The sequence below is a fragment of the Pseudonaja textilis genome, chromosome 4 (genome assembly GCF_049901715.1).
Source record: "Pseudonaja textilis isolate UNSWEBS1 chromosome 4, rPseTex1.2, whole genome shotgun sequence".
Lineage (NCBI taxonomy): Eukaryota > Metazoa > Chordata > Lepidosauria > Squamata > Elapidae > Pseudonaja > Pseudonaja textilis.
In genome coordinates this window covers 811127-836769 of record NC_141993.1, presented here as the reverse complement: position 1 = coordinate 836769, position 25643 = coordinate 811127, and the positions used below count along the sequence as shown (strand labels likewise).

General features: G+C 40.6%; 1 protein-coding gene across 1 annotated transcript in view; it reads right to left on the bottom strand.

Moving 5' to 3' along the window:
• The window catches only part of CTNNA3 (catenin alpha 3), a 711430-nt gene that overhangs the window by 93047 nt on the left and 592740 nt on the right, over positions 1–25643 (bottom strand). The window lies entirely within an intron of this gene.

Below are 25643 nucleotides of genomic sequence, written 5' to 3'. Positions count from 1 at the left end.
GAAGACCCAGCCAATCATCTGGGACTCAGGAGGCAGAGAATAGATGGGGGCAGGGCCAGTCAGAGGTGGTATTTGCTGGTTCTCCGAACTACTCAAAATTTCAGCTACCGGTTCTCCAGAACTGGTCAGAACCTGCTGAATACCAACTCCGCATGGAAGGTATCTAGTCTGTGGATTATTTCTTTTGGGCATCTTTTAATGCTACATTTAGTCTAGATTCCCAAAAGGAATTGAAGAGGTTATTCTAGGCTTCTTCTGCTATCTAAAAAGCATGAATATTCTCATCCTACAGCATTTTAGAGATTTACAGTAGAGTAATAATAACACATGTTACATTTCTCATAATGGTACAAGATTTGTATGCTGATATAACCAAACATTTCATCATTATGGTATTGCAATATATTTATGGGTATAGATACCTAATTTTATTGGCTAACATATGAAACGTACTGTTTTGACAGATTTTTCTTAAAAAAAATTCTAAAAAATTCTAATACATTATTGTATGATCTCTTGGCCTTCTTCCCCTACAAAATATACAAAATTACATTTCCTAAAATCAAAATCTGGCTTGAAATGTGTTGTTTTTTTGATATTTAGAGAATTAACCACAATAATACAGGGGCAAACAACCGATAAAAACTCAAGCTCCAAACTCGATTGCAGAAAATACGACTTCAGGAACAGATTGGTCAACATCTGGAACGCCCTACCCAATTCCGTTGTTACAGCCTCAACCCCTCACATCTTCAGCCTCAAACTGTCTACTGTGAAGAAGCCTGAAAGAGTGCGAAACTGTGCTTCACTTCTCTCTTGCACGAGTGGAGCTGTGCCTGAATGTGGGCGCCCACCACTCACACAATCCCTTCGCCTCCCCCCAGCCAGGCTGCCAAGCTACAAAAGTGGGGAGTGTTGTCCTAGCACATACAATTGGAGATCTGCAGTACAATAAGTTTTAAACAGCACTAAAATGAGGCAGCAAGAGTTTGTGCAGGATCATGTTAATAGACTGTCATCTTGCCTCTTACTCCAAGTTAGGACTATTATAAACTATATACTATATATTAAATTATTACTATATTAATTTAGTTTTATGTAGTGTTATTGTATTTTAAGTCTAATTTTTAGCTTTATTAACAATTACAAGCTTATAGATTTTTATTACAGTTTTATTTTATTCTCTTCCCTAAAGGCCACAATAAAGTTTCATTGTGTAATTGTATAATTTTACTTCTATGCAATGATTACTCATGAGGAAGTGCTATATTTTGAGCTAACAGGAAACTAATTTGATTACACTATTTTGTGCCTACTCAATTGTAAATTTCCTTTATAAGTGCTGAAGAACAAAACAATGTATCTGTTTTCACAACAGCATTAGACAATGTTTGAATGAAGCTCTCACACATTTTGCATATGCCATCTAATGGAAATTCAAAAACACATTAGTACAAGATTACTTACTACATATAAAATGTACCTTTTTAAAAATGTTCTGGATGCTTTATGCAAGTGATTCTTATATGTGGTATTTACCAAAAGTTGGCCGCAGTACCTTCCAATAGCAATGAAATTCAAATGGCATCAATTAGTTGAAATAGGGGGTATAAGCAGCAGCTTGCTTTTTTTTATTATTACATTTGAAAGTATGTAGGATACTTAGCTATTCTTTACAATATGTATAGATTGTAAGTGGACGTATCATGTACCATTCATAAAGAACATAATTTGAGTCTTTGAAAACAAAATGGAAATATTATTCTCTCCTTTGCTCTGCTTGCTTTTCAAAATATATGTGATGACTAAATCTGAAGCAGCTTTTTCACATGCTAGTATAACTGCAACTTTTACTGTTATCTGTCTCCTGGACAAGCTTTCTGCAGGGGTCCTAGTCCACAATGAAAGGAGCTTAGCATTATCGGAGACTTGGAATAGGTTTGGGAGCAGAGGTATCCAGGATGGGAAGGTGTCAAAAGTCAGGATAGCAGCTGCAATCATGTGATTTATATCCAACTCCATGTCATATGTGCAACATGTATGGAAAAGAAGTGGGAGTCAAGACAGCCATACTGACTTTTTCAATCTACAGCCCCCATAGACTTACTGAGAAGAATCAGGAAAACTATATGGTGGCATCAATTTCCCCTCTTATGTTCATGATGCATACCAAAGATCCCCTTTATCTATAACAGAGCTCTCCAAACTTGGCAACTTTAAGACTTGTGGACTTGAAGTCCACAAGTCTTAAAGTTGCCAAGTTTGGGGACCCCTGATCTATAACAAAAGAACTGGATAGTTCTGAACATATTAGTTGACAGGCTTTTAAGTCACTTCAGTAGATCCCTTTCCCTTGGAACTAGAGGAACACATCCATATTGTTTCCTCTGAAATAATAAGAATGTGGTTTCCTCTTGCATGGTTTTGGGAAGGTTTCAGGGGTTTTTAGCCCTAGTGTAGGGTTTCATGGTACTCTTCCACCCAAGTACTACTAAGAATGCCATTTCTGACAATCAACCATGCAATGCTTTATATCTGTGTTAATGGTGCCTTATGCAACAATCTTCAGTCTCTTCTGTTGCAGAATTTCTGTCAGTCTGCTTCCCATGGTATGTGGTTACATATGATAGTCAATGTGGTTTTTAAATGATATTGGAATAACTGCAGAGTAAAGAAATAGTTTAGCATGTGATTTCTATAATAGGGATATATTATATTTTTGAGGCATGTATTCCTGTTTTATGTTGCAGAATCTACACTTTACACTCTTTTTTATTCAAATAAGACAAATAAATTTACTATGCATAGTGATGAGTAAGATGACTCTCAGTGTATCCAAGGAACAAAGAATCGAAGAACCCAGAGCTACAGTTGCCATACATGTAGTGTAGAAATTACTTGACTGATGTAAACTTAGAATGTGGCTGGAACTTTAACTGCAAAGATGTTTAAGTTTCATGGTGTCTTTCAAAGCTTACTTCAGCTCAGAGAGCACAGTCAAAGCCAGCAGACAGAAATAGATAACATAGATGCGGGAAAGTTGGAGAAGGTTGTATTTCTCAGTTACAAGTTATCAGGTAGCTAGCTATGTGACATACAAAATATGCACATACAAAAATGACAACACATACATATAAAAATCAACTCATAAGATGCTTTCATCTTGTTGAAACCATCATTTCTAGAATGGAATAGATCAATTTAGCTAAGTAAAGCAATGTTGGTCTTTTAGGGTATGGACAGAGAAAAATACAGATTGCACAAATAGTTACTTTTTCCATTTTTAAAATTATAGGGTCTGGTCCAGGGGCGGGATGCTACTGGTTCTGCCTGGCTCTGTAGAACCAGTAGCTCTGAAGAGCAGCAGACATAGAACCGGTTCTGTGTCTGCTGCTGTTTGGCCCACCCCCCCAACCTGGGCTCTTACCTGACCTTTATTTCCTACTTTTTCAACCTCAGCTGCTTTGCGTGGCACAGCTGAGGTTGAAAAAGCAGTAAAAAACATGTTTTTCGACCACTGCACAACTGCGCCCAGCGCTTATCAGCTATCCGAGTGGCACAGCTTTAGTTTTATTTTACGCGCACACAGTGCATGCGTGTGCAAAATATAATTACCGAACCGGTAGTAATACCTGTTAAATCCCACCCCTAGTCTGGTCAGAAATTGTAAAACATGCGTGGATTTCTTCTTAACTGGAGAATATGTCTTTGCTTTAGACTTGCCAGAGTGAAGATCCTCCAGAAGGAGATGTCTTATGTTTCTGGTTGTGTGGTGACTGGATTAGGCTTTCCTATAAATGGTGGACATATTTTGAGGGAGGAGCACACTGAGCCTTCAATCCAGATGCCATCTTGGGGCCTAGAAAGGATTTAGGACATTTTCTGCCTGTGAATATTGAATCTTCAGTCCTATGATTCTGAAAAAAAAAAATCCAAGACCTTTCAGCTTAAGTTTGTGCTGGCTGGCTGGGATTTTTGGAGGAGCTGAGAATTTGCTTAAAAAAAGAACCAGCATAAAGTATTTGTTAAAGTAGCATTACAATTTGGGTAGGTTCTTATTCAAAATGGTGGAAACAGTGCCCTGAAACTGATTTTTAGCAGCTGTAGTCAAAAGTACTCCAAGGTGTAAAAAGGGAGGTCAGAATCCACATGAAGCCCTAAAGCTTCATTTTGCTGACCCAATATTATTCTATGCGAATACTTATTCTTCCTCTTCCACCTAGGAGTTTAAAATATTTCATGTTATAGCCTTAGCAGAAGAAAGATTTAGCAAGTGGGCTCCAAGATTTGCCAAGAAAACCAAAAGAAGAAACACAGGGGGGAAAAAATTCATAAAAGAAGGGAACTTAAGCAGTGCAATAAAAACTAAATGTGCTCTCTGGTCACAAACTCTAGGGAGTCTATTAAATAAGAAATGAAAAAGGGTGTCCCCATATACAAGTGTTAGAAAGGATTAGTACAAGAAGTTCAGTTGTGACAATGTAAATGAAATATTGTCCCCCTTTTACAATCATAGTCATCAAATTGACAACTTTCACCCTCCCTCAGATGCCTTTGCCTCCACCATAACATTTTATTGCAGCCCTAGTTTACTTCTACTATTGGAAAGATGTGAACATTTGTTTTTCAAATTCATTGTCTTTCACTCCCAAAAGACTAGAGTAAGTAATTCTTATACAGCATATAAAAGATTACTCTTGGCCTCTTCCAAAACAAAAATTGATTTATATAAAGCAATAGCACTCAAAACAAACAAGAGGGAAGAGTACTTGGAATATGCTTAAAAGCTCATCCATTTTTTCCTATATAAACAAGGCATATTCTTTGTGGTAGTATGATATTTAAAGGCTTGAATTTGGATACCTTCATTATATGCAACCGAGGTTTTCAGGGTATCGTTATTGTCATCATTTTAGCCATCATCTATCTATTGCAGGGTGAAGGCCTCTTCCGCATGTTTCCAACCTATACAGTTCTAAACTTTCTTTTGTCAATTGGGCCCGCAATACTTGCTGATGTCATCGAACAATCTTGTTTTAGGTCTCTTTCGTGGATGCTTTTTATCAAGTGGGATCCATTCTATCACTGCCTTGGTTCACCTGTTCTTCTAACTATCTGACCAGCCCATTTCCATTTCAATTCTTTTACTTTCTTAAAGATACAGTATACTTTTGTTTGTTCTCTAATCCATGTTCAGGTCTTTCTGTCTTGTCTTGTAATGCCAAGCATCTATCTTTCCATGGTTCTTTGCTCCACTCATGGCTTTTGTATCGATTGAGAGGTTAGTGGTGGGATTCAATTTTTTTTTTTTACTTCTGGTTCTGTGGGCGTGGCGTGGTCAGCATGGCTGGGGAAGGATACTGTAAAATCTCCAGTCAGAAGTGGAATTTGGTGGTTCTCAAAATTTCCGCTACTGGTTCTCCAGAACTGGTCAGAACCTGCTGAATACTATTTCTGGGATGAATGAATTTCAATATAGTTTGTCATATCACATTTGATGTATAAAATATTTCACTGGGGTAGTATTTCAGAGGTGTTTTTAACTGAGCCCCTTCCAGTTTGAGCTTCTTTGGCGACAGACCAAAATCAGCGATCATGCGCTGTTTCGATCTGTGCTCGCCGCCGGAGCTCCCCGAGCTGGCTGGATTTGGGGCATAGTTATCCCATAGAGGTGGTGAAGAGGGGGGGAGACTGCCAGCAGGGTTGAGGAGAGCCGCATCTCTTCTCCTCAGCTGGCCATTACTCCCTTTCCTGAAGGCGGTTGCAGCGGTGGTCAGAAATGGCCACCTCAAAGAAGAACTTGACTGGAAAAGAATGTGCAGGAGGAAGATAAGAAGAGAAAGTTTTGATTGAACAGGTTGAACTGAAAAAGCAACAACGTAAGGTACCCTGGAATTTGAACTATAAAAAATAGCATTGTTCCCAAAGAAGATTTTGAAGCAGCAAAGGAGAGAGAGAAGGGAAAGGATTTGGCTTTTTTTTTCTTCCCTTCCTTATACTGACAGCTAAGAGAGTTAAGTAAGAAATTGACAAAAATCCACTTTGACATCAATAGGCATTTAAGCTGAAAATAAAATGTCAAAGGAATAATAAAGACTTTTGGATACTCAAAAACCTTGAAAAGAAGGAAAGGAGAGAAAAGGAAAGAATAAAAGGGCGGGATTTGGAAAAATGGAAGAAACTGCCTGGAACTAAAAGGAACTTACAGTGAAACTTTAACAAGGTTCCTAAAAGATATATTCTAACTGAAACTTTGTAACAAAATAATAGAACCCCAGGAAGAGAAAGTGGAAAAAAGAAGCAAGAAGAAACAGCTTTGGATTATTTGGATTACTTGGTGATTTTTGGATTTTTGGCTATTGGACTTAAATGAGAAAAATCAATCAGGTGGTTGTTTAAAGGTGTTTAAAATGGCATCACTTTTGGAAGAACTGAAAATGGAACTTAAAAAACAAAAAGAAGATGCACAGGAAGGAAGAGGTTCTTTTGGCTTTGTATTTCAATTTTTAGAAATGGAGATCTGGAACTATGAGAAACAACAAGAAACACTTGTAGAATAAGAAGGTTGGGACAAAGAAGAAGCCATCTTTAATGATCAAGTAATTTTATGTGGGGGAAAAAAAGAAAAGGGGGGAAAGATCTATCTGCATCTGCACAGCCACAAATCCACCTCTGTGATGAGACAGGACAGGAAAGGCACTAAAGAAGTGATCATCTTCACTGGAAAACCTGTATCTGAGCTGCATCCCTGCCTCATTTGAAATCTCACACAAGAGTCTAAACCAGACAGGAAGCCTAAAGAAAAAATAATAAATCTTCCAACTGTGAAGACAGATGCCAAGGAGGAAACTGAGGCTATAGATCTGACCAGCTACCTTCACTTTTCTCCCACTTTTTGTGTGTGATGTTTTTTCCAAACAGATTCAGACAATCTGCCAATGGGATCTCAATCCAAATCATCAAAGTGACATAAGTAGAGAGGAATAAACTTTCAAACAAGCAATATCAGATTTTTGATGTAGAGGATGCTGTCAGATAACAGACTTAATCTGATGATTGAATAGTCCATTGCTTAGGATAGAACAATGCACTGAATCATAAACTAAGCAAGCAGTTGAGGTCACACTACAGGCTAAATTACAAATCAAAATGCAAACCAAAACAAAACAACTATCCCATCCCCTAACGCTAATCAAACTTAGCAAGCTGAGCAAATTCAGCTCTCAAATCTTTGCTCGTTCAAGCAAATTTACAAACATAACATTAAGGAAAAAAGCAAGGAAGCCTAATTAATGAGACCACCGAGCTAAGTGATTTCTTAACAATATCCTACAGTATACAAGACGTTAGTAACAAAATATGGTACACCCCCCCCCAAAAAAAAAGTGCTATAAGGTTATTAAATTAGGGCTAGAACAGTGTTTCTGTCAGGAACAAGAAGTCAGGAATCAGTCAATAGAGTTCAAAAATCTTTTTTTTCATGCTACCTATACACAACAAACTAAATTCCTAGCAGCCAAGGTGAATTGGCACCAGATAAGAGTCAACTGACTTCAAGGGGGGTGGGGGTGGATCTAAGTCTCTTATGAGGGGATCTGTGATAACCCAGAGTGTAACACAAATGTAACAAAATCCAAAACGTAAATAAATGTCCTTTAATGCTTCCAACTTGGCCCCACTGTTCAATAATTCTCAGTTGGAAATAAAACGTACTCAAAAATAATCTTCAAAAGAAAGCAATACAGTCCGAATTTAATGAGCAGATACAGGTGAAAATAAAAACCAAACAAACTACAATGACAAAATTTCCACAACGGAACAGGAGAAGTATTTACCAAATTCAAGGAGATAACAAGGCACAGTCTGTTCGAAGGACGCCAACGAAGATAACCTCAAACCAAAATAAAACACGCTTTGTCTCCAGAGTTTGCCAGAACACAGGCCCAAAGTCTTATGCAGTTCTCGCACCTATAGCTCATGAAGAGGATCAAGGCCCTCTCCTCCCTGCGTGCCCTAGGATGGATAGGAGATGGGCCTGGGTCCTCCTCTGGCTGCTCAGCTGGCCTCTGCCCTTCCCCAGCCTCCTCCACAACCTCTGGAGCCACACTTCCACTCCCTGTCGGCTGTTCCTCCTCTCCCTCAGAGTCAGTCTCCACCAGGGGCATGAAAGGATCTACCTAAGGAATTCTTGGAGTTGAAGACCATACATCTTTTAGTTGTCAAATGTTGAGATACATTGAACAAGAGCATCATATGAACATCCCCAGATGAGGTCACATTAGTAGTCATCTGTTATAATGGTAATGATGCCTCTTCCTGGGCTATTGCTAAAACAAACAAGACCCCTAGGTATATCTGTAGTTTTCCCTCCTTGCCATCTTCACATGATCATTTATTCCTATGGAACTCTATGCATTATCATAATTTTGAGAATATTTATATTTAAACCTAATACTGAAGCATTTCCACCTAATTCACATGTGATTTTCAATGACCATACATCCCTGATTATAAAGATGAGTTCTTTAGTTCAGAAAGATTTATTTAAATTTATTTATTTTTCAAAAACTCACTTTTGTCTTTTATTTTGGTTAATTAACTTTTATCATACAAACAGTATGACTTAATGCAGCCATTTTCATTATGTTAGTTAAGGAAAATGAATTGTATTTCAAAAATAAAATTACATACATTGATTTTATATATTTTTATTAGAATATTCATGCTTGTATTGTTTTCTGGATTTTGGTCATAAATTTTCCTGTGTAAAACAAAGTTCTAAATAATAATAATTATTAATATTTCTATTTTTATGACATGGATTTTCTCATTTTAAAGGAGTTTGTCCTTTATTTTTTCCAAGAAAATATGGTCACTGTAATTATACTCTAGGCTGCTATAGTCAGTTCAGTCATGACACACATAATTCACATCTACCTATGAATCAGCCTTGGCTGAGTCCTTATTTCATATCCTCAGAATTTGATTTATTAGTAGCGTTTGAATAGCACAACCATGAAAACTGCTTAAGGCTGGGTAGCTCTTGTTCATTAAATTTCAGGAAACATGATTGCTTATTGATATTGTCTAAGGATGTTATAAAAATGTGGAAAGCTGACATAAGCAAGGCCAAGGATTAGGAACATTGTTCTGCATGGAAGATATCCCAGCTACATTATCAGCAATTCTAAATAAACACAGGGAATATTTCTCTTTCTGCTTAAGAATGTCATCCAAGAAGGATGATCAATGGTTAATACATCATGAGATATTTGAACAAAAATGTAAGCATGAAAATTTGTGATTTATTATTTTCATTATTAAGACCCCTTTGTTAATATCATCACAGGGAGTTCCATGAAGCCTGCTCTCAAACAAATATTCTTGACATTGTTATTTGGATTACTCAGAAGCTAGGATTCACGGCTTCCGGTCTGAAGTCTCTTCAGCAAGAGATAGAAATCCGTGATCGTGCATGGTTTTGGTCTGGGCTCGCCGCTGGAGTGCCGGCTAGTTTCGGGGCTAAGACATCCCGTAGAGGTGGTGAAGAGGGGGGAGACTGCCAGCAGGGTTGAGGAGAGCTGCATTTCTTCTCCTCAGCTGGCCATTACTCCCTTTCCCAAAGGCGGTTGCTGCGGTGGTCAGAAATGGCCACCACAAAGAAGAACTTGACTGGAAAAGAATGTGCAGGAGGAAGATAAGAGGTGAAAGTTTTGGCTGACCGGGTTAAACTGTAAAAGCAACAACTAAGGTACCCTGGAATTTAAACTTATAAAAAAATAACATCGCTCCCAAAGAAGAGTCAGAAGCAGCGAAGGAAAGTGAAAAGGGAAAGGTTTGGTTTTTTTCTTCTTCTCTCTCCTTCCTTATACTGACAACTAAGAGACTTAAATAAGAAATCGGAAAAATCCACTTTGACATCAACAGGCAATTAAGCTGAAAATAAAACAAAATGTCAAAGGGATAATAAAGATTTCTGGACACTATTTTTATTTTCCATAAGCAGGAAGGGAGAGAAAAAGAATAAAAGGGCAGGATCTGGAAAGAGGGAAGAGACTGCCTGGAATTAAAAAGAATCTACAGTAAACTTCAACAAGACTTCTAAAAGATACATTTTAACTGAAACTTTGTAACTAAACAGTAACCCCAGGAAGAGAAAGTGAAAAAAAAAAGAGCAAAAAGAAACAGCTTGTGTGTATTTGGATTATTTGGTGATCTTTGGATTCTTGGTTATTACATTTGAATGACTAAAATTAATTGGGTGGTTGTTTAAAAATTTATACAATGGCACCACTTCTGGATGAATTGAAAATGGAACTTAAAACGTACAAAGAAGATGCACAAGAAGGGAAGGGTTCTTTTGGCTTCGTTTTTCAATTCTTAGAAATGGAGATTTGGAACTATGAGAAACAACAAGAAACGTCTGCAAAACAAGAAGATTGGGACAAAGAAGAAGCCATCTTTAATGAACAAGTAATTCTATGTGGGGAAGAAAAGGGAAAGGGGGGAAAGAGAATGGAGAATTTAAGACTTAAAAAAACAACCAAAGAAAAGAAAAACAATTCAAAAAATAAGTATAATACTGGAAAGCAACAGAAAAGGGGAATGCAGAAGAGAGAAATAGAGGTAGAGAGACAAGGGGGTAAAAAGGGGAGAGGGAAGAAGAGAGAGAAGAAGGAAAGGAAAAGAAGTTACAAAGGACCGGAGCAAGATATAGAGAAACAGGACCTATTTAGAGATAATGGGTGAAAATCTAACTGAAAAAGGGATTCTGTAAAGGTATATAAGGTTGTATTGTTACATTAGTAATAGAAATAACTTTAGAAAATTGGAAACAATGTATGATTAAAATGAGGGATAAAATAGTGTAATTTAGTGAAATGTTTGTTAATAAAATAACTGAAATAAAATAAATGAGAAAATTGAATTAGGAAGGAACGGGAACATTTTAATTAGTTAATGTTTTATAAAATATAAGTGAAGAAGGGAGAAATTATAATTATAAGGGAAAGCTTATAATTGTTCCCATAGAAGTATGATATTTAATTGAAAAGTAATGTTAAAGAAGTTAAGATTTTAATGAATATTAATATTAATGATAGAATTGAATTGGAATGGAATGTGTTGTTTTAAATACATACATTTATAATTTTTTCTTTTTTTAAGAATATGGTATGTATTTTAAGAATGTACCAAGCAGAATCTGAATGGAAGTTATGTATTATATTGAATGTTATAACTTTAGGGTATATATTGAAGCCTAAATAAGAGTTAAATGGATAAACTTAAAAGATATAAAGGCATACTCCAATCAGTAACTACAGGAGAAATTTTGTTTATTGAGAAAAGATAATAGATAATTGAAACAGGACAGACAAAAAATATAAATACAATGATTTGAATTGAGATGAGATAATTAAAATAAAACTGAGAAAATTAAAAGAGGGGAGAAGCTATGCAGAAAATGTAAAATAGTAATAAGATATGGAATAGAATATAAAAATGAGCATGAACTTGAATTTGTGTCTGTACAAAGAAATGTAACCCGGGATTACGCTACTTTCAAAAAATATGTTTTATTTGTATTTTTTTTCTCTTTGTGAAAATTCAAATAAAATTTACAAAAAAAAAAAAAGAATCTAGGATTCACATTTTATACTTGTCCCGGAGGGTGAGAAATAACAGTGATCTGCCTTATACAGAGAATATAATATGTGAGAAAAGCAGTTCTGTGTTGTGGAGTTCATTGCACGTATATTGGACCAACAACCTTTGGTTCTTTGGATTTTGAACTAGTTCTCTTCAGCTAGAATAGAAATATATATTCATAGTCCTTCCTTTTTAGATCTTTTTCATCTGTATTTGTTAAATTTTGCATTACGCTTTAAAATTTGAAAATAAAAAGCATCTGTTAAGAGGGAAATAAAAACTCCTATGCCACAATTTTCAAAAGTCGTACATGTGCATTACAGCACAAAAAGTGAAGCAAAGACACTTAGAAATAAGGCAAGGGAATTAAATAGCAAGACGGAAGACAGTTCTGAGTCAAATGCAGAAGCTAATTGAAAGGTACAAAGATCAAAGAGAGATTCCAAATATATTTTTCTCAAGAGAAGAAGCAATTCTTTTAAATCCATTTAGTCATACTGTAAGTATATTTTCAGTTCTGTAAGAGAGGAATGTAGGAAAGTCAGTAAGCGCAATAACAATAACAAATAACAATAACAGTTTAGCAAAGATGTTCCATTTATCGGTGACAAATCAATAGGTAGACCTCAGTAGTACCAATGAGTCAACCTCTAGGATGCATTAGGTATTACAAGCTCTGCTTAGGCCCCATATTAACATTTTGCTTCCTCTTAATCCAGATACTCCCAGTTCCATTTATCTCTTCACAGAGATCCAAATAAATATTCTAATGTGCCTCAACCTGAGACGTCCATCTCTACCATCTTTATACAAAGATATCTGTTCCTACAGATGGGGCTCTTATAGGATCAGGGCAACCAAATCATGAGATTAAAGATAATAGCTTTAGAATAGTTACACTTTCTTGGTTTAAAAAAAAAAAGCCGTTTGGGAATCTCCATAGACATTTAGCTTTGGAATTATTTTTTAAAAAAATCAGTAACCTCACCATAGCGCTAGGATAGCTCCAGTGTCCACAGTTGTGATCTTCACATGATCTTGACAGAATGAAAGACAATTTAAAGGTTGCACTGAGTGATTAAAAATAGATCTATCTATCTTTTAATTCCTCTAAAATCTTAATCATTTTTTTCTTTGCCTTCTCAAGTTGGTATGGAAGTGCTTCATCTTGTGGAAAAAGTAATTTAAAATATGACACTCCATTAAAATGTTCTTTGAAGGTCTGTAAACATTTCAGTGATCTTTCCATATAAGAAGATGTTAATTTAGTACACTTTGATAAAACAGGACTTTTGTCCTTCTGCACGTCAGAAGAATTTTTAAAATTTATTTTTATGTTCCATTTGCTAAGCTCATATATTACAGTCCTTGTAAGTTTCAGATGATGTTCATCCACATGTGGATCTTGAGACCTTTGGTAAAAGGTTTTTTATTAGTTATACTGAAGACTCTCACAACATTGCAGTTCCATATTTCACTAAAGTATTGACATAATAATGAAATCATATTTCTATCCTGCTAAAAGGCACATGAATGTCACTCCTAATAGAAAGGCATCATTTGCACAATTAAAATCAGAATAAGTCCAGAGTTGAAGCTTGCTTGCTTTTTCTCAAACTGCCCAAGGAGCTGCTGATCCAGTTCTACAAAGGAACTATTGAGTCTGTCATCTGCATCTCTATAACTGTCTGGTTTGGTTCTGCAACCCAACAGGACAGACACAGACTTCAGAGGATAATTAGGACTGCAGAAAAAACAGTTACTACCAACCTGCCTTCTGTCGAGGACGTGTATACTGCACGAGTCAAAAAGAGGGATGTGAAAATATTTACAAACCCCTCACCATTCAGACACAAGGACAGTTTCTCCCCAAAAGCAATCACTCTGCTAAACAAATAATTCCCTCAACACTATCCAACTATTTACAAAGTCTGCACTACTATTACTATTAATCTTCTCATCACACCTTAGCATCCATCCCCTCCCACTTGTGACTGTATGACTGTAACTTTGTCGCCTGTATCCAATTTATATTGACTGTTTCCTAATATGTTTGGATTGCTTATTGTAACCTATAACTGTCACTAAATGTTATACCTTATGATTCTTGACGAACTTATCTTTTTTTTTTAATGTATCTTTTCATGTACATTGGGAGTATTTGCACCAAGACAAATTCCTTGTGTGTCCAACCACACTTGGCCAATAAAAGAATTCTATTCTATTCTATTCTATTCTATTCTATTCTATTCTATTCTATTCTATTCTATTCTATTCTATTCTATTCTTATGAATGCTCATATTACTCTGATCCTTATATAAATAATTTCATTGATTTGTGGGATGGAAATTGGGTCACACTAACTGATGTCATATGATTGGATGGCTGTCATGCCCCTGGTGGAGACTGACCCTGAGGGAGAGGAGGAACAGCTGACAGGGAGTGGAAGTGTGGCTCCGGAGGTTGTGGAGGGCAGAGGCCGGCTGAGCAGTCAAAGGAGGACCCAAGCCCATCCCCTATCCATCCTAGGGCACACAGGGAGGAGAGGATAAGGGAGAGACATGGTCTCCTCAGGAGGAGAGGGCCTTGATCCTCTTCATGGGCTGCAGGTGTGACAACTGAATAAGAGTTTGGAATAAGAGTACTGGCAATTGAAAAGTACTAGTATATTATCTGAATCTGGGTGAAGGCCTTCCTGGCCAAAATCTGTATCTGATGCTTGAGCAAGTGCCACGAGTCCATAGCACTAGCTCTGAATTAAGCCCCATTCAAAACCAACACAGGAACTAAGGGAAACCAAGATGTCACCAAGTAAATATTAAGTGTTTTGCTGGGATTCCGTTTAGGCCTCTTCTATCCCATTCAGTTCCTCATTCTCTGTAGATACAAGATAAGGACAATCTTGTTGTTCCCCAAGCAAGCCTGGGGTGGCAATCTAATGGCAAGTACCATCAGCATATTAAAGATACAACATCCCAAAATGCCTTTCCTAGCAGTTTAAGCAACCACAGACTTGACTACTCTCCACCCATAACAACTGACTGGAAGCTACCTTTGCAGCAAATAGCCCAGAAAGATACCAGAGGTAGCAAGTTGAATGCTACTGAGAGGTCTCACAAGACCATGTGGAGTATATGGCATCCCTCAGATTCCAATGGAGGGTATCCATCATAAACCATTCTGTTTCCATTCTATGACCAGGCTGCATTTTTGACTAAATTCTTAACATACAAGAAATAAATTAATTAATCATATGGAATGTAAATAAATTATCCTATTCTGTAGATGGAGACTAACAAAATATTTTTATTCCTTTCTAATGGTCTATTTTTTTTATTTCCTGTATTAATTAATCAGTGAAGTATTTTTCACTTAAATTATAAATAGATACTTTGCATGGAAAGTCACATAGCCAACAAATCTCACTATAAATTTATTGAGGTACGTTTATTTATTTATTGAATGTATTTGCCGTTCATCTCATAGCAAATGACTTACATATACCTCCAAACTTTGAATGTTTTAAACTTCTGAATTATGTGGTAAAATAAGGGATGCACTGACAATTAATTGTAAGCCTGATGCCACAAATAAAACCACTGCAAATAATCATTCAACTATGCAGAGGTCAAGAGCCCCCCCCCCATTTTTTTCAAATTCTTGCTTTTCAGAAGCTCTGATGAACATTTTTCAAAATGTGCAGTTTGCTTGACCGTACTCAAATTCTATAGAAAATTCATTTATGCTTCATGTATTTAACTTTCAAAATATATTTGGATTTCGGCTATGTCTCTTTGTTTCTGTAGAAAAAAATATTCTAAAATTTGGTCCTCTGAAAGCACTTATATCAACAAAGCTCTGAGGGATGATTAATATTTTAGAGGACAGACACAGAATAGATTCAACAAATTCTAGATGACTTTGAATAGAGAGCTCAGTTGAGTAAAATGGAATTTAAATGTAATGTAAAGTAAAACACAAATATAGAATGGGAGAGACCTGGCTTATCCATAGTAGCTTTACAGTAGTGTGTGTGAAAAGAATCTGGGTGTTCTTTTTAAACATGTCTTGGGAATCATAGAAAGTAATTATTTTCCTGTATTTTGTCCTAGTCTGATTGTGTTTTGAATACTTAATCCTGTTTTTGGCACTATAGTTAAAAAAGGACAATAACAAATTGAAATGAGGTCAGAGTAAAGTTACTAAGACTATGATAAATCTGAAAACCAAGTTCTATCAGGAACAGTAAAATAAGTATATAGCTTGCCTACAGAAGAGTAGGTTAAGGGGATATGTAATAACACTCTTTCAATATCTCAAAGAGCTGCCATACAAAAGAGAGAAAGGCCTTAATCTGAGTTGCTCCAAAGGTAGGACCCAACCAATTGGCTAGAACTACAACAAAGTTGGTTCAAATTAGACGTGACAATTCATCACTGGAACAAGTTGTCACAAGTGATAAGATTTCCTTCACTGGATCTGGATGGTCATCTAAGAGAGATGTTCTAGAACAGAGATGTCAAACTGGTGGCCCATGGGCCAGATGCATCACCTACAGGCCATGCCCACCACAGCTCTGCAATGACAAAAAAGTTACAAAATGTAACGTGATGTCATGTGACGCAATAGGGTTTGATACCCGTGTTCTAAAAGATGTTGCAATAAACTGGGGATTGAAAAAGATTATTTTTAAAGTTCTTTCCAATTCTGCAAACATTTTGATCACAAACCCAACTGAGAATGTTTTGTTTTGTGATTTCTCTTACTAGTTTGTATAGAATGGAATGGAATGGAATGGAACAGAACGGAACGGAACAGAACAGAACAGAACAGAACAGAACAGAACAGAATTCTTTATTGGCCAAGTGTGATTGGACACACCAAGAATTTGTCTTGGTGCAAATGCTCTCAGTGTACATAAACAAAAAGATATATTCATCAAGAGTCAAGAATCATCAGGTACAACACTTAATAATAGTCACAGGTACAATAAGCAACCAAATCATACTAGGAAACAGTCAATATAAATTGTAAGGATACAAGCGACAACGTTACAGTCATAAAGTCACAAATGGGAGGGGATGGGCGAATTGATCCAACAAATCACAGAAAACATCGTGCATGAAATGCATAAACATAGCTGGGGCATTGGTTAATCCAGAAGGCATCATGGTATACTCAAAATGCCTGTACCTCATCTGGAAAGCTGTTTCCACTCGTCCCTTGCACAAATGCAAACCAGAAAGTAGGCCCCACACAAGTCCAACTTTGTAAAGATCTTAGCTTGATGACTCCACAATCAGTTCAGGGATGAGGGGAAGCGGGTACTGATTCCTCACTGTGATTGCATTCAATTTGTGGTAATCACAACACAAACGTAGCTCTTCTGATTTCTTTTTTACAAAAACCACCGGTATAGCCAATTGGGAAGTAGAAGGCCAGTTAAACCCTTTCCGGAAGTTCTTGTCAATAAAATCCCACAACACGGCCAACTTCGGTTCTGACAGGGAATATATCTGACCACTGGCAATTTTGCATCGGGCAACAAGTTATTGGACAGTCATATGCCCGATGCTGAGGCAGCTGATCCACCTCCTTCTCCCCAAACACATCAGCAAAGTCCACCAACTCCGCAGGTAGATCCATGTCCACGGGCGAAGCCACACTCCCTGCACAGGAGTGCAAGCAATGGTTGGCACACTTCCTATCAAGGAACTGTACAGCTCCAGACGACCAGACAATCTGTGGATCATGGGCCTGTAACCACTCCAAACCCAGCACCACCATAAAATGATGCACTGCAGTAACATAGAACACGGTTTTCTCCACATGCTGCCCAATATGCATACAAAGGATTTTGGTTGCAGCAACCACAGGTCCTGTGGTTGAAGGGGCCGACCATCAATCGTCTCTACCATTACTGGCGGGGACACCTGCTGCTAAGGAATGAACCACTGCTCTACAAAATGAGCATCCATGAAATTGGCTGTGGCCCCTTAATTGACCAAGGCTTGGATCTCCACCGCTCCCACAACAGGCACGGACACCCTTGCTGTCAGCACAAGATGCTTCACCAATAACAATTGTGGTGGAGATTGTGGTGTCAAAGGTGGTGAGGATGGCAAGGTTGGTGAAGATGGTAGGCCTAAGAACTTTACACCCCAACCTACAGACTCCCGTAGGCTGAGCGATGCTCATTTCCTGCCATCTCAGGCATCGCCGCTGTGGATGTCTTAACAGGACACTTGGCTGCAAAATGGCCTTGATTGCCCCAATAGAGGCATAAATCATCATGACGACATCTATCCTTTTCTACTTGAGTCAGGCGGGGGTGGCCAGCCCCCAACTGCATGGGTTTCTCCAAAGGCACTTCCACCAAGGGCTCCGTCTTGCTGGAAACAGATACGGTCTCTGTTCATCGTTGTACCCATCGCTACTGAAGTCTAGCATCGATACGAAGACACAGATGCATGAGCTCCTGAAGGGTGTGAGGGCATTCAGTGAGTGCCAACTCATCCAGGAGCTCTGATGACAAACCCTCCTGGAACTGGTCTAATAATGCTGCCTCATTCCATTGTACATCCTGAGGAACCACCCGAAAACTAGCAATATTAATTCATGAGTGAGCCACGCCCCTGCTTCAACTCTCTCAAATGTCTGTTTGCTGTTTGGCTTCAAACAGGGTCCTCAAACATAGCCTGAAAGTGACGGCAAAACTCGGCGTAGTTGTCCAACACCTGGTTTGGCAGGGTCAATAGAGGTGTCACCCAACATGCTGCAGAGCCTGACAACAAACTAATCAAAAACTCCACCTTATCCCAGTCAGTGGGAACGTCCTCAGGCCAAAGGCTCGTGTAAAGCTGGCACTGCCCAAAAAATGCTGGAAATTGGGCCAGCGAACCATCAAATTTATCTGGCACTGCCACTGGGCATTTTCGGCATGGCTGGGCAGCTTGCATTTGTGCCACCTAAGCAGTCAAAAGAGCCACTTGCTGGTTAACTAGGAAATCTCTGCTCTGAGCTGATTCATGGTCACCCCACAAAAAGCAAAAATAAGTTGAAGGGGTGGCTGGAGTCAAAATGTGATGACCCGTAGTCTCTCAAAATAACCCAAAACCCAAAACATACATTAAAGTCCAGTAATGCCTTCAATTTAACTTCACTGTTTTATTAGGTACAGTTTAAAGTCACAAAAGTAAATGATGAGGCAAAAAGAAAACCAAAACAAACTGTATTGACAAGAGTTTTGAAGCAAGCCAAGATAATTAATCATACATTCCAGGAAGATAAGGGAGGAGAGTCCATGGGAAGAATGCCAGCAAAGATAAACCTCCTTCAAAGAAAACATTAAACTTTGACTCCAGCAATTCTGACTGCGCAGTTACAAACTTATATACATAGCTCCCAGCTGCAAGCCACGAGGAAGATCATGGTAATCTCCTCCTGAGTAGACCTCACTTTTCCTTGGTCCTCTCCTCCCTGTGTGACCTAGGATGGATAGGGGATGGGCCTGGATCCTCCTCTGATTGCTCAGCCAGCCTCTGCCCTTCCCCAGCCTCCTCCACCACCTCTGGAGCCACACTCCCACTCCCTGTTGGCTGTTCCTCCTCTTCCTCAGAGTCAGTCTACACCAGGGGCATGACAGTTGTGACATATGAATAGCTTTCAAAAATGGCCTAGTCAGCTTTATCATGTATTATCATGCAAGAATGTGCTGAGCATAAATATGATGATGTGACAAATTTTAAAAATTAATATTCAGATGAAACCAGATTTTTTATTAGGACTTATGGATCCCCAATTAGAGAGGACTCATGGACAATTGCTTTTATATATGATAACTGCAATCTGGTTATTATATGCACAAAGATGGAAAAAGACAGAGGCATTCACATGGAGGAATAAATTGGGAAGATGACAGAATTTGCAGAAATGGAAATTTCATTTGTTTGATTAGGGACAAAACAATAAGTATTTTTATAAAACATTGGAGATTTATTATGGACTTTTAACTGAAAATGGAAAAAGTGAACTACTGATATCTAGATTTCTTCATTAAAAGTGTTGTTTATGGGAAGAAGGGTAGTATAATATAATTCTAAAACGGGAAAAATGATCAAAGTTTTTTTGATCTTTTTGTCAGGAAGATCAGAAGCCGCTTGTTTTTTTTCTTTCTTCCTTTATCTATACCATATAATATATATACTATTAATATAGCTAGCATTCTTCAAATATTCAACTATATAATTCAAAAAATAATAATCAGCAACTCTTCTAGAATATCCATTCAAATGAATTGATGGCATAATTTTATCTCACGCAATAAAACAAATTAAGATAATGGGTCTTCAGTGAATCAGTTCAGATCTTGGTGACCACAGATGTTTACAAGACAGCAGAAATAGTTTGATATCTTCTTCTTCCAGGAACTTTCTCATTTATAGCCCTGGGATTTTAATCTACTCATGAATAATTTAATTTTTTGTTATTTCTAGTTCTACAAGCAATGTCTTATTTTAACATCGTTATTAATTCTGAATGAAATGTCCCTTTTTAACTTTCAAATGCTTACATTTCATTCAAAACTGGTGGAGACATTCACTTGTAGAGCGAGAAATAACAAGAAATTTTAAACAATTTTAAACTGTTCGTGAAGTCACTGATATTGTTCTATTTTCTTCAATGTTCTTGAAGTGTAATGGAAATTTTATAATGTGACATTTCAAACCTACAAAAGCAAGATCTCATAAAGATTCTCCTTTTTCTCTGAATGCTGTTTATTTGTTTGATTAAAATCCCAGGGCTGTAATGATACAAACATAAGTCAATCTTTGTTATTCTCTAAAGGTTGGCTGTTATTTTCAGTTGTACTGAAGCTAAGTTTTAGAGAATAACAAAGATTGACTTATGTTTTCATCATACGACTGTGTCTGCTAAAGAACAAAACTACTGATAACATTACTGTTATGTCCTGAGGACTCAAGGAGTTCTCACTCAGGTCCACTCACTTTGTGTGGGCGTTATTCCCCCATTCCCATTGGTCGGTTCTCCCCAGCAGCCAGCTATAAAAGCAGGCTGCGGGGTCCAACTGGCTGCTGATTGCTGCGAGCCAGTTCCAGGCTTGCCAAGCACGGTCAGCCCTTTATTTGTAAAATAAAGTACTGTTGCACTCATGCTCTGGTTCAGCCTCTCATTGCTCAAACTTAACACTGGCGACGAGGGTGGGATGGCTACCAGAAGCACCTTGCAACCGCTGAGTCACTAGCCACCGATCTACAGCCCAGAGAGAGCGATCGGCTGGCGACAAGGGAAACGCTGATCCGCAGCCAGAGAGAGCGGTCAGCTAGCGAAACGAGCGATCAAAAAGAGCAAACGCAGATCCGCAGCCAGAGAAAGTGGTCTGAGTCAAATAGTTAGAAGCGCCTGTAGCCGCTTGTTAGCCTCGCTACGGGAAAGTGAAGCGCTGCAGCCGCAGCCGCTCTGCATTTGGCGCAAATTCAAATGGGTGTCATTTGAATTTCGAGCCAGTAGGAATCACAGCACAGCGCTGTAGAGAGTCACTAACGCCCACTTTTTTGGCGCGAATCAAGACACCTCCAACGGCTAGCAGCCAACGTGGTAACCCAGAGAGAGAGAAAGAGAGGGTAGCAAAAAACCTCTCCAGAGCTGATATCACTAGTAACTCACGAGCGTTCGTAGTCCCAGAGAGATTTCTCCCGCAGGTAGCCCAGCCGTTCCAGCACCATGAGTTCCAATCCAGTATTCCCGGCGTTTAAACCAGACGAAGAGAAGTGGGAATCGTATAAGAACCGTTCAATCATTACATCGATGCGGTCGGCCTGTCGGATGCGGGAGAGCATCGGAAAAAATCCTATTTCCTAATCTACTGCGGAGCCACCGTTTACGATACCGCTGCAGCACTCGTGGCGCCGAGAGAATTAAAAAACGTTCGTGGTCCGAGTTGCTTGAGATCCTCACAAACCACTACGCTCCCAGGCCTTCACAAATCGCCAGGAGGTTCACGTTCCGAATGAGGAAGCAATCAAGTAAGGAGACCATCAACCAATATATGGCCGCCCTCAGAACAGCAGCCCTGCACTGCGGGTTTGGAACATACCTGGAGGACATGCTCCTCGATCAATTGGTTTGTGGGGTCAAGGATCTCAACCTACAGAGGCGACTGCTAGCTAAAAAGACCTCAACCTCGCGCAAGCGGTAGAGGAGGCCCTAGCAGCCGAGCTAGCAACGAACTCAGCCACCGAAATTCAGGGCCCAAGCGCCAAGCTAGCAGCGTTCCCAGTCCATTCCGAAGAGGTGGAAGCGGAGGAAGGCCACAACGATGAGAACGATGTCCATCGCCTCACCAATGACAGACGGTCGCAGGTAGGGGCCAAACAAGAATACACCGGTCCACCCAAGCACATCACCCTGTGCCTAGCCTGTGGGGATCACATCAAAGGGCCACCTGCAAGTTTAAAGGAGCCGTTTGCAACAACTGCCATAAGAGGGGCACATTGCGAGAGTCTGCCAAGCCCCCAAAGCGCTGCACAAAGACCCCCGTCCTCGCACTCGGGACCACAGAGGCAAGTATTAAACTGTCGCACGCACCGCCTTGCCAGGCGTACTTGCCACTCTGTTAGTAAAATTTCTCTCTCCGTTTCCCTAGAAGGTAAACCGTGCCACATGGAGGTTGACACAGGGTCAGCGCTCTCAATAATCTCGTGGAACACCCTCAAGAGACTCCACCCCAGCCTATCTACTACCCGGCTTCAGAGATGCCAGTTCGGTCTGAAGGACTACCAGGGGAAGGCCATTCCCGTGATCGGCAGAGGCAAGTTCTTTGTCAGTTTTAGAGCTTTTAAAGGCCACCTACCTCTAGTGGTAGTTAACGGCAATCTACCCACCTTATTGGGGCTCGATTGGTTTCCCCACCTTGGCCTAGGGTTAACAGGAGTCCATGCTGTCTCAACCTCAGACACTGACTCCTTATTCGCTGACTACGCAGATGTGTTCAGCGAGGAGCTGGGGTGTTATAATGGAACCCCCATCTCGTTCACCGTTGACCCCCAGGCAGTCCCAATCAGATTAAAACCACGAGAGTTCCATTTGCTATTCGACCAAAACTAGACACTGAATTGGATAAACTACTAAAACAAGGGGTCATTGAGCCAACAGATGTCGCCAAGTGGGAGACGCCCATTGTCACACCCTCAAAAAGATGGTAGCCTGAGAATTTGCTCGGACTACAAGACAACAATCAATAAATATTTACAAGTTAGCGCCTACCCGTGCCCGTCATTCAGCACTTATTGCACACATTCGAACCGGGCAGTATTTTTGCTAAATTGGACATGTCTCAAGCATATCAACAGTTCCCTGTTGATAACCAAACAGCGGAACTTCAGACCATCGTCACTCACAGGGGTGCCTTCCGATGCAAGCGTCTCCAATTTGGCGTAAGTGTTGCCCCGGGTATTTTTCAATCCCTCATGGAGCGGATTTTACAGGGCCTCCCTGGTGTAGTACCCTACTTGACGACATCTTGGTCTCGGCCAGGGACAGACCCCAACTCTTCCAGAGAGTGCGAGCAGTGTTAGAGAGGTTCAGACAGCATGGCCTCAAGTTAAAAAAAAGAAAAATGCGCCATTGCCACTAGACAGGTGGACTTTCTGGGTTATAAAATTGACGCCTCTGGCATTCACCCCCTGGAGTCCAAGGTCAGGGCGATCCACGAAGCTCCCACACCGACCTCCAAAACGGAGCTACAAGCTTTCTTGGGACTTCTAAACTTTTATGCATCCTTTTTGCCCCATAAAGCCTCAGTAGCCGAACCCCTACACAGATTACTAGACAAAAAGTCACCGTGGCACTGGGGGCATAAAGAAGACCAGGCGTTTAACGCCGTCAAATCACTACTTACGTCAGAGGCAGTGCTCATCCAATTCGACCCCAACCTTCCTTTAGTACTGGCAGCAGACGCATCCCCTTTTGGAATTGGGGCGGTCCTTAGTCACCGACTCGCCAATGGCGCCGAGGCCCCCATCGCCTTTTTCTCCAGGACGCTCTCGGCCACGGAGCGAAATTACAGCCAAATAGACAAGGAAGCCCTAGCAGCTGTTGCAGCCGTGAAAAAGTTTCACGAATTCCTTTTGGCCACTTCTTGAACTGGTCACCGACCATAAGCCCCTCCTGGGCCTACTGGCCGGCGACAAACAGACACCTCAAGTCCTCTCCCCTCGGATGACAAGGTGGACACTTTTCCTAGCGGCCTACTCATACAAACTTATCCACCGCCCGGGCAAAACTCTATCCCACGCTGACGCACTCAGTCGCTGCCCCTTACCCGCTCCGGCTGAAGACCCAGCTCCTGTCAATGCCATTTTGAAATCACCCAGTTGGACCTGCCCATCACCGCCCTTGACATCGCCGCCAAAACCAAGGCAGACCAAACGCTCGCCCAGGTGCTCGACTGGGTGAGGAGGGGTGGCCGGGAGGCAATGTTGATAACAAATTCGCACCCTTTAAGACTCGCATGCAGGAGCTGTCCAGTTTGCAGGGTTGTCTACTGTGGGGCACTCGAGTGGTCATCCCGACCTCGCTGCGTGCACCGAGTCCTGGAAGCGTTGCACGAGGGACACCCGGCATTGTGAGAATGAAGGCGTTGGCACGCAGCTACGTGTGGTGGCCGGGTCTAGACGAGGACATTGTCAATTGGGTAAGTTCCTGCAGCATTTGCCAGGAATCCCGTCCTGCTCCCCCATCGCCACCCCTACCAGATGGGAGAGCGCCAGCGCCCTTGGTCTAGAATCCATATCGATCTGGCCAGCCCCGTGCATGGAAAGATGTTCCTAGTGGTCGTGGACGCTTATTCCAAGTGGATAGACGTGGCGCAGCTATCCACGACCACCACACTAGCAATCTCACCAACGTGTTAACGCGCCTGTTCGTTACCCATGGACTACCCGACTCCTTGGTCTCCGATAATGGCCCACAGTTCGCATCAGTAGAATTCAGCCGTTTTGCAGCCAACCTAGGCATTCGCCACATTTTCACAGCCCCATTTCACCCTGCGAGTAATGGGTTGGCTGAAAGGGCCGTCAGGACCACCAAAGAGGCCCTCGCTAGGTTTGGCAGAGATGACTGGCACCACAAACTCTCACGGTTCCTGATGAGCCAGCACTCAACCCCTGTGCAGTCACCAATAAGTCCCCAGCGGAACTTCTGATGGGCCGGCGCCTGAGGACTGTATTAGATAGACTGCACCCACAATACTGCCCTGACTCTCCCTCGCTTCCACTTCGGGGTTAGACATTTTATGTTACAGGAGCCGATATTCGCAAGGAATTTCGCTGGGGACCCACTTTGGATTCCGGGCGAGGTCATCGCCGTCACCGGGCCGAGATCATATAGAGTCAGGCTGGAGGATGGTCGCGTCTGGAGGAGACACATAGACCAACTCAGAAGGCGCCTCAGCAACCTCGCAAACAAGAATCCAGAGTCTCCAGTCGAAGGGGAACCGTACCATCCGTCACCCAGCCACACCACACCCAGTGACCAGTCTGCGCCAGCGGTCGTTCCGGTCAGCCCAAACTCGGACAACAGCGCCCAGAGAGTTGGTCAACCGGATCCAACCCACGAGAGTTTGACTCCAGAAACCAACCTGGTGGTTTCCGAGGATGCCCAGTCCAGAGAGAGTGTTGGCGACACTATGCCAGCTCAACCGTCACAGACTGATACCGAACAGTCAGACAATGTTCCCGAGTTGCGCCGCTCCGGGCGCCAACACAAACCCCCCATCTACCTCAAGGACTATGCGTGTTCGCATCTGGGGGGAAGGGGTGTTATGTCCTGAGGACTCAAGGAGTTCTCACTCAGGTCCACTCACTTTGTGTGGGCATTATTCCCCCATTCCCATTGGTCGGTTCTCCCCAGCAGCCAGCTATAAAAGCAGGCTGCGGGGTCCAACTGGCTGCTGATTGCTGCGAGCCAGTTC